The following is a 15,406-nucleotide window of genomic DNA, read 5'->3' as shown; positions in this document are numbered from 1 at the left end:
AGCAGACAAATACGGCAAACACCGCAGTACCTTCAGCCAAGGCATCTCTCCCTGACCTGACCCTGGGTGTCTTTCAGCTGTTCTTACTTTTCCTTTCCATCACATTAAGACTGTGTTTAAAATTGAAAATTGCTTCCTTTAATCTTTTTCTTTGATCTTCTGTTCCCTCTCCTGGGGGTTAAGCTGTGCCCTGAAAGTATGGAGATCAGCTGGGTGTTGTCTTCCCACACTGAAAGGTATCCTTTTGTTATGTATTTATTATTGTAAATTAGCCATCAGACAGTGGAGGTGCTTCTGTTTCCACCTTGTTTGCCTGCCATCCTGTGTCCCTTGTTTATCTTTCTACCCCTGGGTCTCCCGATGGATGGATGTCCTGCTCTCCATGCTCTCCAAGAGACACAACTTTCAGGAGAAGATGGCTTTTGTGCTTTCACCAGAATTTTCCCATGACAGCAAAACAGCTTCTAACTCTTTAAACTTGATGATTTCTCTGAGTCCATGTGATTGAGATTTTCCACAGAAGAATCCTGGAGTGTTGATTGTTCCTCCCTTGTCTAGCCATCCCTCTCCTATTTACTGTCCAGACTCCTCAAGTTTTGTGCTAGGAAGTGCAAGGCTTTTGATAGGACCCATGTTTCTGTCTCATGAACTGTTGTGTAGAATGTTTTGTACTTAGAAGTTAAAAGCTTGAAGGCCTGGACATCCAAAATCAGTCAGGATATCCAAGAACTTCCATTTTTGATTAATGTGTTTTAAGGAAGGTAAACTTACCAAAAATACACATACCAAGGAGAGGGATGGAGAGTTGCTCAAGGTGTACTTTCATGTAGGATCATGCTCAGATCTCTTCTTTACTGTAGCCCATGACCTTGAGCAAGGGACTTGTTGGAAGTTGAGTCATCCCTTTTGAATCAGTAGACCTATGCTGATGGATATAACTTGAAGCCTTGGCTCAGTCCCTGCTTTAGGGAATACAGACTAGGATGGACTTTATTTCCTATTTCTGTGCCTTTGGGCTAAAGCCTGTAATGTATGAGGTCTGCTGGCTGCCTGCAAGGTGCTTTATGGAGGGATTCCTGCTCTGCTGGACTGTCTGGGAAGGTGGGAGCATGGACTCTGCACTGCTGCTGATCAGCAGGAGCCTGTGGACTGTCATCCCCAAGGGGCCTGATGGGGCCATCTCTAATGATTCTCATGTTTTAGACCAAAAACATCACAAAAACAGACCAAACTTCAGTTCTGTAGAATGGATCCTGGAGGTGTAACTTGATGGAAATAGTCTAAACCAATTTTCATGCATCACTACACTTGTGAGAAGTTCATTGCAAGAAAGAATTGGTGATGATCTAATAATTTCTACCATCACCTGTGATTTGCAATAAAATAAGCCTGAAAGCCACCATCAAATATATATTTTTAAAGGAAGAAAGGATTTCAGGAATGAAGAACAAACTTAGTGGGTTTTTTGCAAAATTGTAGCCTGTATAATAACACAGATGTGTCTGGATGTGCTTCATTCTGCCAGTAAAGGTGGTTTTGTGATGTGCTGACCCAAAATAATTGTGCATTGATTGGATGAGAAGATAAAACAGGTATGGAGGAGGAGGATAGCAGGTCCTTATTTCAATTGCTGGGTTAAGGATTTGGATCCAGTCAGTTCTCTGGATAGGACACCACAGATTTATCTGCCTGGCAAACTTGGATGTGTGCTGACATCTCTGGGGACATATCAGGTATGTCCCTAGGGAGCAAAGTCTTTCCAGGTGATGCAGAGATGTGTCCCTGTGACATGCAGCTGTGTCAGGAGAGCATTAGGTTGGGTATTAGGAAAAGGATTTTCCTTCAGGGGTGGTCACAGCAGCAAGCCTGACAGAGCTCAAGAAATGTTTGGTGAGTGCTCTAGGGCACAGGTTGTGATTCTGTGCAGGGCCAGGAGTCAGACTCAGTGATCCTTGTGGGTCCCTTCCAACTCAGGATATTCTGTGATTCTGTGATCTTGCATGGGAGCTGAGGTTTGCAGTTCTCTGGCAGTGCTGTGCCATCTCACCCCAGGCTGTGGGTTCCAGGGACTGCAGCAGGAAGGCTCCTCTTTCACCTTTAGCAGCCACTTTTTACAATCAGGTTTGCCAGAGTAAAATCCAGGCTCTCCCTTGACAGGACTTGCCAAGATCCATGTCCAAGGGAAAGAAGCAGCAGCTGGGAATGAAAATTCATTGGCATCTGGATTCTTGGGTGCACAGCTCCTGGGCAGTGCATGGATGCTTCTCTCCTGCAGAAGGATTCATATTGAGGGGAATGAACAGTGAAGCTTCATCTTTCCCAAAAGCCCAGAAAATTCAGTAGGGAGAGAGGTGTTGGTTGGAAGCCATGTCCTGTTAGCTCTGACACTCACTCACACATCTTGCATCTTGCTTGGGGCTTGTTTTTTTATTGGCTTAATTGATGAGGATATAGTTCTGGCCAATGCAAAACTTCTGTGCATTTGGGCTGGATTTAGTTGAACTAACACAAGGGAAGTTATGGTGTTTTACATAGAGATCATTGAAGTGACTCATTCTGGCACTTCTGAAGTGGAATGTGCTCCTTTTGTCAGGCTACTCACAGAGAGGTGGTATCAATTGCAGCACCAAAATGGAAATGGGGATACCTGTATGGGGCTGCACTCCCTGTGTGTTTATTCTCAGATCTCTGTCTTTCTGGTCCATTTTTAAAAGAGAAGCTCTGTTTTGGGCTTCCTGTAGCCCAGGGAGTCAGGCCCTTTCTCAGGAGGAGGGAGCTGATGGTTTAAATCCATACTGTGAGGTAGAAGACAAGATGTTCTGTATTTCAGGGGTCTGGGAAAGCCCTGGAGCTGTTGAAAGAAAAGCTAAGTGCTGTTGCTTCTGCTCTATTTCATAATGAGCTCCCTTTGAGAATTTTGCCTTTTGCTGTCTAAAATACCTGAAAATGCAGTTAACTTCCTATTTGTTTAGTGGAATTGTTAGTGAGTTCATGGCAACATACCAGATCAAGGGAAATGTTGGTTGCTCTGATGGAAGTTTGCTTTCAGGCAAGGTGTGAGAACACAGACTATTTACAAACACCTAAGTGCTGTCAGCACATTCCACTCTTTTCCTGGAGACTTTCTCCTGCCCCATGTGCACTTACTCACTGTAATTTCAGCTAATATGTTTTCTCTTTCCTGTGATCAGCTGCTGTCTGACACCTGTTGCTGTTAAATATTTGCTGTGTTCCTCTTCTGAAGGCTGGGTGGCTGCAATGGCAGCAGGACAAATTACAAGTGTACATGTACCATTTGGCAAGCAGCAATCTCCAAAAGAATTGCACTGGTCTGGAGCTGTCCCATGAACAAACGCATATTTTGTTCAGCCCAAAAGTGAGAAGTGGTCTCATTTCCCAATGTAAATACAGGGATATTCATGGAGGAGCCTACTGAACACAAACAAGGGAGGTTCAGTGAAATTTAAAATTAATACACGCAAATGATGTGTTTTTTTTCCAACACCAGTTTAATTGTACACCTTGGAAGACTGTTTGAAACCAAGAACCTAACAAGGTCCTGGAAGGAACTGGGTATTTAGGCAATTATGAGGAATATATGACTTACTATAATTCACAACAGATTTGGAAAGAATATATAATCCATTTTACTGTGCTTGAGCAGTTCTTGGACTGATGGGAGCCTGGGTGCATTTTTCCACACCAAGATGTTGCAGAGTTCCTTGTGTTCTCTTCAATGTGTTTTTTGCCATGAGAGAGAGGGGGACTGCTTGTCTGATTTGATTCTTGCATGCCTTTAAGTATTAAGCCAGGGATCCACTTCCAGCAAACTTAAAGGTCTCAGCTTTAGCTGTAATGCTGGCTCTGTGCCACAGAGTGCCTAATTAATCTGCTAATGAGTTGGCTTTTCAGTGATCACAGACACTTCCAAGAAAATAGCAAAGCCTTTTGCTGTTCAGGATTCTCAGAGCTGCAGAACATCCTGATAAGCTGTAGGAACTTGTGTAGAAGAGAGTCAAGCCCAAAAAACTGCCTGGTCAGCAGGTTTTATGGGTCTTGGTCTTAGGACCATGTCAGGAAGGTGGTCTGGGAGCAGGGCAGGGCATGGGAGGAGATGTGGAGCTGCCTGCAGGGCAGCCAGGATCCCCATGGGATCTGCAGGTGGTGGGAAATAGGGCAATGATGGGTAAACACTGGGCACAGCTTTATATAATGGCCCAAAGATTGGATTGCATGGACAAATGAAAGGCTCTGTTGGCTCAAGGGAAGACTTGTCTCTTGGCTCCTTTGGGTGCTGTGTAAGGTGTTGCTAGCCTGAATGCAGCACCTAGCAGTCTCAGGGCAGTGCAGGCTGAAGTCAAACCTTGCTGAAGGAGCAGGCAAAGGAATGAGCATCTAAAGAAGGGGAAAGAAGGCACCAACTGGTGAGCCACATATAGCACATGGCTGACTTAGCACTTGTGCCACGTTGTCCTTCTGGTCAAGGTTTTCTAATTCCGTCCCCGACGATGTCAGCGTCCCCCAGCAACTGGCAGCAGCACATACAAGGAGTTCCCTGGAGAGCTGGGGAGCGTCTGGCAGTCCCTGCCTTGCCCCAGGAGGGCTGTCTGTGGTGGGAGCAGCTTCCTGAAGGTGTGTCTGCTTCTCAGCCATGCCCAGATGGCTTGGGGGCTCCCTTCAGCCTCACCTTTGGGCAGCTCACAATCCTCATGCCATCGTTTCCTGTGGTAGGAAGTGTCACCCAACTGCAGTTTGCTCTCACTGTCCTGTAAAGCTTCCAGCCATTTTCTTGGCACCTCAGTTTCACTTCAGTTTCACTTCAGTTTTCTCGGCATGAGCACCAGTTTATAGATCACTGAGCAACCAGGCTCTAAAATGAGAGTGCCTGGCTAAATGTGACAACAGCATGCATGAACAGAGGGAGATGGAGGAAGAATGTCTGCATCAAATCCCAGCAGGCAGGACTCTCCACCAAGGAGGGTGCTGTGTAGTTTGAAACATAACCATTTTTTAAGCACTGGATAAGATGTTAAATTCTGCATGCCCTCTTACACTGCACAGGATAAAATTCCCTTGGTGCTGCTTTGGGCAATTGGGATTCCTGTGTCTTCAGAGCTCCACAGCCTGGGCTGCAGAGGTTCCCTTGCCTTTTCCTTCCTCTCTTTTCACTGGAGCATGCAGCAGAGGATTTAAATTACTGCCATTTAGAATGATCTGTCTTTCTTGGATCCCATTTTAATCTGCTAGGAGATGAAGTGACTTCAGGCTTGGAAAGGGCATTGAAAGCCAGCTCAGTATCTGGCCCAGACCCCCCACACACCTGCATTGCCAATGAAACCTGGAGGGTTTCACTGTCACTTATGGGGCATCAGCCTCTTTTCCCTTGGCTTTTTTTACTTCTCCCTCTTGCTTCTGACATGAAGTGCTTCAGGTCTTGAGTCAGACCAGGAACTAAAGGACTAACTGGCTTAATGTGATATAATTTAAGTTTTGCTGATTTCTGTTAGGGATCAGCTGGACTTGAAGTCTAACAAAACTCAAAGGTCGTATCTGTTTTTAGGAAATCTGGTGCTTTCACAATCTAGACTTCATTTTCCCTTCAGTCATTAGTAAGACTTGTCAATGAGGATGGCTTTCAAGACACAGAGCTTGGAGATATGAGCATCATTCTCTGAGATCATGTGTTCTCTGTCTATGTCACTGGTATCCTGTCTTTGTCAAGCACACAGTCTGCATTTGCTTACGTACTGCTAAAAGCCCAGACACTCCAAAATGTGTTTAATTTTGGAGTTTTGTAATTATCTGCACAATTCTTGCTGTTGTGTTAGAATTTAAGTGCTGTGTAGCTCATTCTTATACAAACCTTGAGATGGCCCAGCAAGAATGAAGCTGTAGGAGCCAATTTTTTTTCAGCTATTTCCATGTTTAGCAGTAAGTACTTTGGATATATGAAACCTGTGTATTTGTGCATTTTGAATCTTATCCATATTGTCTTTGGGGAGAGGAGCCCATAACTACATTATCTTATAATCATTCCCATTATAAATATCTCAGAAAGCTGTTTCAAGAATGTAAGTAGCACTGTCAAGGCTTATTAAGCCCTGACAGAGGTCCCCACAAATATCAAGAATGTATCTGTACCACAGTTGTCTGAGAGGACACAAATGAACACAAAGCATTTGGTGAGCTCCCTTTTCTCATGAATCACTATGATAATGTTTCTAAGCATCCTGTGTAAAAAAAGTGTCTGTATTTAGAGAACTGGCATGGAAAGGTGGAGCTGACAGTTTGGGCTGGAGGTTTAGGAGTTTGAGGTTATTGTGTCTGGTGGCAGTGTTCCTTGTGGCACTCCCAGCTGTGGCATCCTGGCAGGCTGTTCTTGCACTTCTCTCAACCAGTCAGGGGCAAAGAGCCTCCTTTTAAAAATGTTACAAGATGACAATGTGGGTCCCTTAATGCTTTTAGTGGGAGAAAGGAGACTCAGCAACCAGTCATGCTGCAGTCCAAGGTGAGAGAGCACACAGTGAGCTTCCTTTTTTTTCAAGAAGGCACAAAGGTCTCACTGCAGCCAGCAACACAATGGATGAACCTGGCCAAGCTGCTTAAAACTAGCAGTGATGGAGCTTGGCCACTTGTGCTGTGCTCTTAATGCTTGTGTGCTCACTGTGTGTGTGTGAAAACAAACCTGGTGGAGCACTGCAAAATCTTCCCAGTGGAGCTGCTCCTCAGTGCAAGCCTGTTTTTTGGGGAGCAGTGATGTACATGTAAGAAATGTCTCTCCTTCAGGGTCTGTCAAGCTATGCTAGCTCTAAATAGACTGCTGCCACTGCACTCCCAATTTAGCTGTAGGCAGGCAACACGGTAAAGCTCAAGAATGTCACTTTGCTACTTGTGTGACCTATGAGATCAGAGGTTTTTAGGAGTTACACAGTGACTCCTAAAAGGATACAGGAGGTGGAAATCCTGTGGGATTGGGCAAGATGTCAGAACACAAGGGATAAAGGACCCCCTGGGAGGAACTCTGGCTGCAGGGAGTGACTGAACACCTTGAACACCCTACAAAAGCTCTGTTTGTGCTTGGAGTTTGGCAGCCAGTGCAAGCTGCCTCTGTCTCAGCCTGCAGCCCTTGCAGTTACTGTCTCTAAAGCTGCCATTTCATAGGAGACACCTGTAATCTGCTGTTTGGTGATCTCTTGGAGTGCAATATAACCAAGGCTTTATATGTCAGCCCCTTCTGTTTGAATATCTAGCTCTGAGAGCTTTTCTCCTGCTTGTTAAACTTCTGTCAGAGTCAGATATTTGTAACATGAGATGCTTCAGAGCTGCCACCAAGAGGCTGATGACATATTTTAGAAGACTGTTACTCCCAAAGGTAGTTCAGAAATGCCTGGTATTGTTAATGAATATTTTTTCCCAAACTCATCATCCCAAGCAGCTCCATTAAGCTCATGTGGGTTGCTCTGTGTGTATGTGCAGGTTTTTAACACTTTGCTTAGAAAATTACCTCTACCTTCCTGCTTGAGAAATATTAAATCCAGTAAGTCCAGCTGGACCCTAAGTGCCAAAACTGATTTAGGGGATTGTTTATAGCAAAGAGAGTTTTAAGCCACAGTGTTTTAAGTACAGTGGAAGGGCAGCTTCACTTCTGTAGTTTTGGGGGCTCTAAAATAGGTGGGGGATTGGCTCCTGAAAGGTTATGCTGCCCTGCAGGAGCTGTCAATACAAAACCCAATGTCATGACTTCTTTAAATTAATTATGCTGCAGTGAATGCAAGCCAGTGCATCTCCTTCAGAATAATTTGTGAAATTGTTCCATCTGTGCTCATTTTTATTTGTGAATGTTACATACAGGTAACGACTGGTTAAGTTCTTTTATTAATTCTTGTTGTGTTTAAGTGAGTTGGCAGGGAAAAAGGAGATTGTTAGATTTAAATTGCAGGCATTTGGGGACTTAGTATTTGTACAACAGTTTTCAAAAGATAAGGTCTTCTAGTTTCAATGCTGGTCCCTGCAATGAGTGTGCAGGTTTCTTATTACAGTAAAATCATATTGAGATAATTGGGGGATGTGAGAATCAAGGCATCTGGGAATGTGGCTGTGGCTATCTAACCTTTCCCTTACTGGATGTGTTTTCCAAAGGATGGGAAGTATTGTAATGTTAGCAGCCTCCTGCCAGTGCCTCTCTTCTCCCTCTTCCTAAGCTGAAAGTCTCTTTCATTTTCTCTTTGCATCACCTTCTTCTTTTCTGTTTTTTTCTTTTCCTTTTCTGTTTTGTAACCTTCTTGCAGTTCCCTTTTGTTGCCATGATGGTGACAGAATTTTTATCTATCCCTTTGAAAGGACACTTGCAATTTTTACACAGATTTCTGTGAAGTGTTTTCATAATTTTATTTTACTATTTTTCTAGTGTTTTTCTAATTTTAGTAATAATTAAAAAAAACCAAACATGATCAACTCTGCTGCTGGGAGGAGAGGAGCAGTGTGTTTGCTGCAGAGGGATCAAACAGCTGAGGAAAACAGCACAAAGTGGCAGGGGCAGCTCCTGGGAGAAGATATCTGCCAGAGGAATGTGTTGTTGGCAGCTTTAGCAGCTGAGGGTTTCTGTTCGCTCTGATGCAGATCTGCTTTCCCTGTCAGGAGAAAAAAAGCTTTCCATTTTCCCTGTTTCCTCATTGCTTTGCTCAGTAATGAGGATGGTAATTGTTTATTGGACAAGGATTTCAGTGATTTTGAGAGACTTTGTCTTGGGTTTTCAGAAAATGATGCACAATCTCCTCTTAAAAACAAAACAAACCACCCTGTGGCCTCCTTTCACTGATTTTTAAGGTGAATATCCTCCAAATCAAGGTGTCTCAGCTCACTTCATTTTGAAAATCAGTTACTAGAGATGGATTTCTAAAGAGCAAGTGATGGCTCAGTCTGTTTCTAATACTGTCTCTGGAACCACGAGGACATGTTCTATGGTGTACACTCTGTGTTGCATGATCAGGATTTAACCTAAGGAGGAAAAGATGCTAATGGGAACCAGTGGTAAGAGGAGGTCACAAGCAGACACAAATACAGCAGGCAGGCTGGTAAAGGGGTCCAAGGGTGAGCTAGGAAAACCTGTAAACACAGAATTTTGGTACCCAGTACCTTGGAATGGTATTGTCTGCAAATATTGGGATGCTGGATTGATGGGAACAGTTAAACAAGGGTCTGGAACAACTTTTTCTGTTCTGAGTTTTGAGGGAAATTCAAATCTGCACAGTGGCCAGATCATGGGGTCTGAATCCCCATTCCATGAGACAAAAGAAGTTGCTGAACCACTTTGGAAAGCAAAGATATGGGGAATTTCATTACTTCAAGTTCACTTTAAGATCACATTTCAGTTTGTTTTTCAGTTCTCTGTTCTAGGGTTTGAAAATTCTTCAATTCTTAATACATTTAATCCCAGCTGGAGGATGGGGCTTCTCACCTTTCTATGGCCACTGCAATCTGCCAGGTGGATTTTTGTGTGTTGTCTTTTCTCCCAGCCCTAAATTTGTGCCCATGCAAGGCTTCCAGCCCTGTGTCATATCTTAAGGTTGTGTCCAGTGATTTAGCTGGAGCTGAAGAGAATGTGGCCAGCAGCTATGGGGCTCTTGGGGTGTCAGGCCTGATGTAGAACAGGTAGCCAAGAGATCCTTGCTGTTTTTAACAGCTGAGAGTCTTGGTCAGTCTTTTTGGTACTTTAATCATAACTTAGATTCCACGAAGATGAATGACGTTTGCAGCAGTTAAGTAAATCATCTCAAACTTTCATGCTCCTTTTAAGGAGCCAGTGACAGTTTCTGTGCTGGTGGGCTCTGCATTCCTTGGGGTTCATACAGCGTGGCCTGCATGTGTGCAAATGACATCCAAACAAATAGCCTGGTTCCCTGTTACCTCCCTTCCCACCACACCTCTCCTGCAAGCTTCCAGGGCTGGCAGCAGTGAGCTTTTCTGCCCAGCTTTCCCACCTCTAGCTGAACTGGCAGGTCTGGCCAGAGCCTATCAGGGTTTTGAGAGAGATGGAACCACTGGGAGACATCTTAAAGTGTGATTTCTTCTTCTTCTACAGTCTCATGAAGGAGTGAGAACATCTTCACTGTGTTTGCCAGGTGTTCATGGCCAGTGGTCACAAGACCACAGGTTACAAGTATCTAAAAGGTTATATAGCCAATATACTACTGCCACAAAAGAATGTTCCTACTTTCACACCAAAAGTTAATTTTTTTGTCTTATACGTCTATGCTGCAGTGTGGATTTTCTTAAGTAATCTTATAATGACACACAAAACTATTTGCTACACTTTAAAACTTCTTTTTACCTTTATAACTACTTCTATATCTTCACTTTAAAACCTTAAAACTTTCTGCTACCTAGCTTAATCTACAAACCCACATTCTTGTCCATGATCCCTAAATCATTATTTAAATCAGTATTTAAAGGCAGAAGCCTTTTCCAAGGTCTCAGGGATTTACAGGGGACCCTGTATTTCATTTCTGTGCTTGGAATTCCCACAAGAGGCAAGGAGAGAAGAGTTCTAAAGGGCTGGCTAAAGTTCTACAGGGCTGGCAGCTATCAGAGATGTGGTACATTCTTCCTGATCACTGTGAATCCAGCCAGGGCTCATCTTCTTGCCATGGTAGTACTTTCCTGACTCTGAAGTACAGGCAATAATCAATGGCAGAGCATGATGGTAATTGGTTAATCAGATGAGAAATGATTCACACATTTCTTCATTTGGGAAATGAAGCACTTCTATGAAGAGTTTTTGTTTCCCAGACTCTCTTTCACAAGACTCAAAAGGGCATAATATTGGAGTCATAGTATTAATTTTGCACTGCTTTGTACTATATTTCTGTATTTGGAGTTTTAGGTACTGATTTCTTCCTCAGCAGCATTTTCTAAGTGTAGTAGAAATGTTACTCTTTGCAGTGTGACAAATGCAAAAGAAGCATCTTGAGATTTCCTGCTCTAATTGGGGTTTCTTTGTGATGTGCTATGTCCAGAAATAATGGGAAATTATCATCAGAGATCTGGAAAATGAGCAAAAGAAATGAGAGAAAACCATAGCAGAGAACAGCCAAATAACTCATAGGAAGATTCCCAGCTTGGCTCTTCTGCTCATTTGCAGGCAGAGGAAGGAGATTTGTCTGCTGAATCACTTTTCTGCTGAGTCCAAGGCAAGGCTGTCTCATCTGGGTACCTTTCAAACTCCAGACCTCTTCTCTGAGTTTCTTTCCTTTTGATGAAATGATAATGTTTGGAGAATTATCAGAGTGTTACCTAGAGATGTTACAAGCTTGAGCCTAACCTTTAGTGGGATAAACCTCCAGCCACCCGAAGTGGATGGAGGCTTTCTCCTAATTCCTAGTGGAGTTCTCAAAGTTGCCTTTGAAAGTGCTGTGGGGGCACTGTCTTGAGCTGATTGCACAGAGGAGACAGTACCTCATGTGGAAATGATGTGTCTGGATGGGGCTTTTGAGCAACCTGGTCTAGTGAAAGGAGCCCCTGACTAAAGCAGGGGGCTGGAGCAAGAGAAACTTTAAGATCCCTTCCAACCCAGACCATCCTGGGATTCTGTGACCTTCCTCTCAGACCACAAATGGTGGCAAGATGGCATGTGAAACTTCCATCAGCTGAAATTATTAAAGGACTCATCTCTGCATGGGCACAGCATGGACCATTTACAATTCAAGGCCAGTAGTGTAGTAAGGTTTTCTTTTTTCCAAATGGTGCAATTCATTGGGGAACTTATCCATCATTTCTCTAAGGAATATCCTAGCTGCATGTGGATTGTTAAAGGGTTTTGTTCAGGTACATCTAATCTATTTTCTGACTGAATACTTTGGCTGCAACCTCCATACTCTGAGTAATGTGATTCACTCTTCTTGGCCTGGTTTCCTAAGAAGGTGAGGCTCTAGTATTTGCCTTGCTTGTCCATATTTCTGTGTTTTCTCAGTGATATTTGGTTGGTTGTTTTGGGGGGTTTTTTGTTTGTTTTTGTTTTATTTTAATTTATTTTATTTTATTTTTATTTTACTCTAATTCCAGCAAAAAATAGAAAGCAGGAGGGAAATTTGTAGGAAAATTACTGTCTTCCTTATAGGTTTTGGGAAAACTGCAGCTGGGGAGAGTCCTAAATCAGGCCCTCTCTTAGTAAAATGCCTATCATATTTAAACCATGAGAAGCAAGGAAAGGATGTCAAACTATATTTCTATTATTACAGAGAAAGTCTATTTCCCCCTTGCTGGCACCACCTGTCCCAAATCTGGAGTACAGGGAGTAAGTGCTAATATCATTCTCCTGGGGTTCACAAGGTAGTAATTCCACACTTGAATGTTCAGTGGAAGGCTAAGTGACTATTGGAAAAAGTCAATGAGATTACAGCTGCTGACAGCCAGGGAGCTGGCATAGTGAATATAATAAAAGAGAAGGAAGGATGGATGAAAGATGATCTGTTTTAAGAAGGGTCTGTGTGCTCTCCCAAACCCCAGATTGATGTGTAGGCATTTGGGATCCCTACATCAGACTGTAGTCTCCATGTGCTTGTAAAGCACAGGGTCAGCCCTGCTGGAATGGGATATTTCCCATCCTTAAGGGGTATAAACACCAATTGGAGTTTATCCCCTGTGATGATGAACCACCAGGGGTTTCCAAAAGCTTCCACTGGCAGCTTCCTGCTTCTGGTCTGGAGCCTGCCTTCTTGCAGATGAATTTGTCAGGCTTGCAAATATTAAGCACTGCAGTCTAATGAGGTGTGAGCCCAGTTTTGGGAACTGCTGTGCTGTATCTGGGTGTGGCTGTCACCTAATTGCCCCTCTGCTGTAGCTGTCACCCAGGTGGGGTTTGTTCTCTTTCCCATGGTGATAAATGAGCTAGGAATTCCCAGCAAGGGTATCCCTGGATGTAGGATATACTTCCACCCAAAGTTTGTATTTCATGGTGATTTTCTTGAAGTTTATTTCTGGAGGTGTGTCTCTTTTTGGTTTTTTTCAGCCACTCATAAAAATCTGATCCATCCCCTCCTGCCCACTACTGGGAGTATCGGGATGGAGGTGGAGCACCCCATTTACAGAGAAAACTGTTCCAAAACTCTTCTGGGAACAGGGGAAACCCCTGCAGTTAAGGATTGCTTTGTGTGTCCCCTGTGAGGAAGCTGTTTGGCACCACTGTGGTCTCCCCCTCACCACTTAGGGGTATCCTTAAAGAGAGGGATCTATAATAAAACTTGACAAAACGGTGGAAATATGATCGACTCCCGGGTGTGATTATGGCCAGCAGTCATTAACGTGGAACATTTGCTCTTGCCTTGTATGCAGCTCTACACTACAGTGTAACTATTTATGGGCCTGGCTCCAAAGGGATTTATGGAAAGCAAAATACTACCAGTGGATTTGATTACCTCCTGCGAACGCTGCAAATGCTGCAGCAAATTGCAACTGCTGCAAAACGAGCTCTCCACAAGGGCTGCCTGACACGTGTCCTGCTAGCAAGAAATTCCCCAGCCATGAGGAGATGGAGTTAAATGGCTCCTCACAGTCCTGCTCTTTTCCCTTCTTAAGGCTTAGGAGTTTTAGTGCTGCCTCTATTTCTATAGGGCCTCCTCCATTTCTGTCTGCCTTCCTTGACACAGAGCAAGCAGAGCAGTGTACTGTCATACCCAGACTTCAAGGGTGGCCAGTCATTAGAGGATTTATTGTACTTTTTTTGGCCAAATTTGTCATCTTTCACCCTCTGGGGAAAGTGAAGGCATGGCAGGACATCTGGGGGTGGAGGGTAGTTGCAAGTTGTCCTGTTCAGAAAATAGGGTGGCAAAAACAAATTGCTTTTGTGCCTCTGAAGTTGAGGGATACATGAAGAAGAACTTTATTCTCTCTTTTCCTTTCTGCTGGCATTCTTAGCATCTAGAATGTCCAAATACTGGGGATGGGGTTGTTCTTGGGAGGTCCTGGACTTCCTCCCTGTGAGCTGAAGGAGGGTTCAGGTTTCCTTGTGTTAAGCTGGTTTTGCCTTCCCCCTCACACTGCATTTTGCCTTCCCCTTGCTGTGCTGCTGTACACTGGATTTGTGAAATGATCCCAAGTAAAATCTACCACTCTTGTTCCCCAAAAGTGGCAGCACGGAGACAGAAACAAGTGGGTGACTGAGGCAGGGAGTGAGGTAAAGCAGAAGTAGAAAGAAGTGGCAGGGACCACCAGGGTGAGAGGTGGCTTGGGAACACTTGGGAATACAAAGTTTTGTGGGTGAGGCAATAGCAGACTGTCTTGAATCAGCAGCTACTCTGAGAATTGTTTTGTTCTGCTTTCCCCCAACAGCTTTTGAGGGAGTGGGTTTGACACTGACACAGGGAAAATGCTGCAGGATTCAAAGATGTGCCAGTTCTCTCTGTGTCTCAGAGCAGCCATGCATTGCACCTGCCCAGGGGACAGAGATCTTTGTGCTCATCCTCTGCTTTGAAAGGATAATTGTGCCAGTGGGGAGGCACGAGGGTGGAGGGCAATGCTCATCCCCAGGCTCCAGATGCCGTGTTTGCAGTGCTGCTAGCAGCCTTTATGTGCTTTACCCAAGCCAAGCAACATCACTTCTGCAGTAGCAACATCCCTGATCCTTCCTCCAGAGCTGGGAAGGAGCTCTCTGAGGCCCAGCTTATATGTTGTGGTGCTTTGTAATCTTTGGCAAAGACAGGGAGTGTAGGAGGAATGTAAGTACATTTGTCCTAAAGGGAGAGTGATGAATCTGTTTCCAGTTCATGATAAGGGGGTGTTTGATGAGTGGTGTCCTCAGTCTTAGGAGAGTTTGCTTGTTCTTTCAAAAAAACCACAAGCAAACAAACAAACTCCCTCCCCCCAGCCCAAACAAATAAAAAAACCAAACAAAAATGAAGCAACAAAAATCTACCTGTCAGATATTGCTGGAATCCAACCAAGACTTGCTTTTAAGGTCAGGCACAAACAAGTTTATTAGCTAAATCTGAAATTTGACCAAGTGTTCAAAGTTATATAATTGCAGAGGGGCTGGATCCTAAACTGCCCACAATCAGTTTAACTCCATGCAGCTCCAGAACTGGCCCACATCAAGGTGAAAAATACCTTTTGCCAAGGTTGTTGAGCTGTGCTTGGTAAATTGAGAGGCACAGCTATGGAGATGCTGCCATATCCATTCACACCAGCTGTGACACCGAATTTGGGGGGTTTAAGCTTATGTGGGTTATCTCCTTCCTGCTGCATTGGTTTGCATGGTATCACTGCAGCCCTGTGCACAGGGATCCTCCTGAAAACCTGAAACACCCAATTTCCTGAGACCCCCCCACTCCTTAAAGCCCAATTCCTGGTGCTCCTCTGTCCTCATGCACTGCCAAAGCAGGGGGGTTGCCTGGAAATTCCCAAGGCACTCAGC

Source organism: Parus major, chromosome 7 (genome assembly GCF_001522545.3).
Source record: "Parus major isolate Abel chromosome 7, Parus_major1.1, whole genome shotgun sequence".
NCBI lineage: Eukaryota > Metazoa > Chordata > Aves > Passeriformes > Paridae > Parus > Parus major.
Note: the sequence above shows the minus strand (reverse complement) of the source record.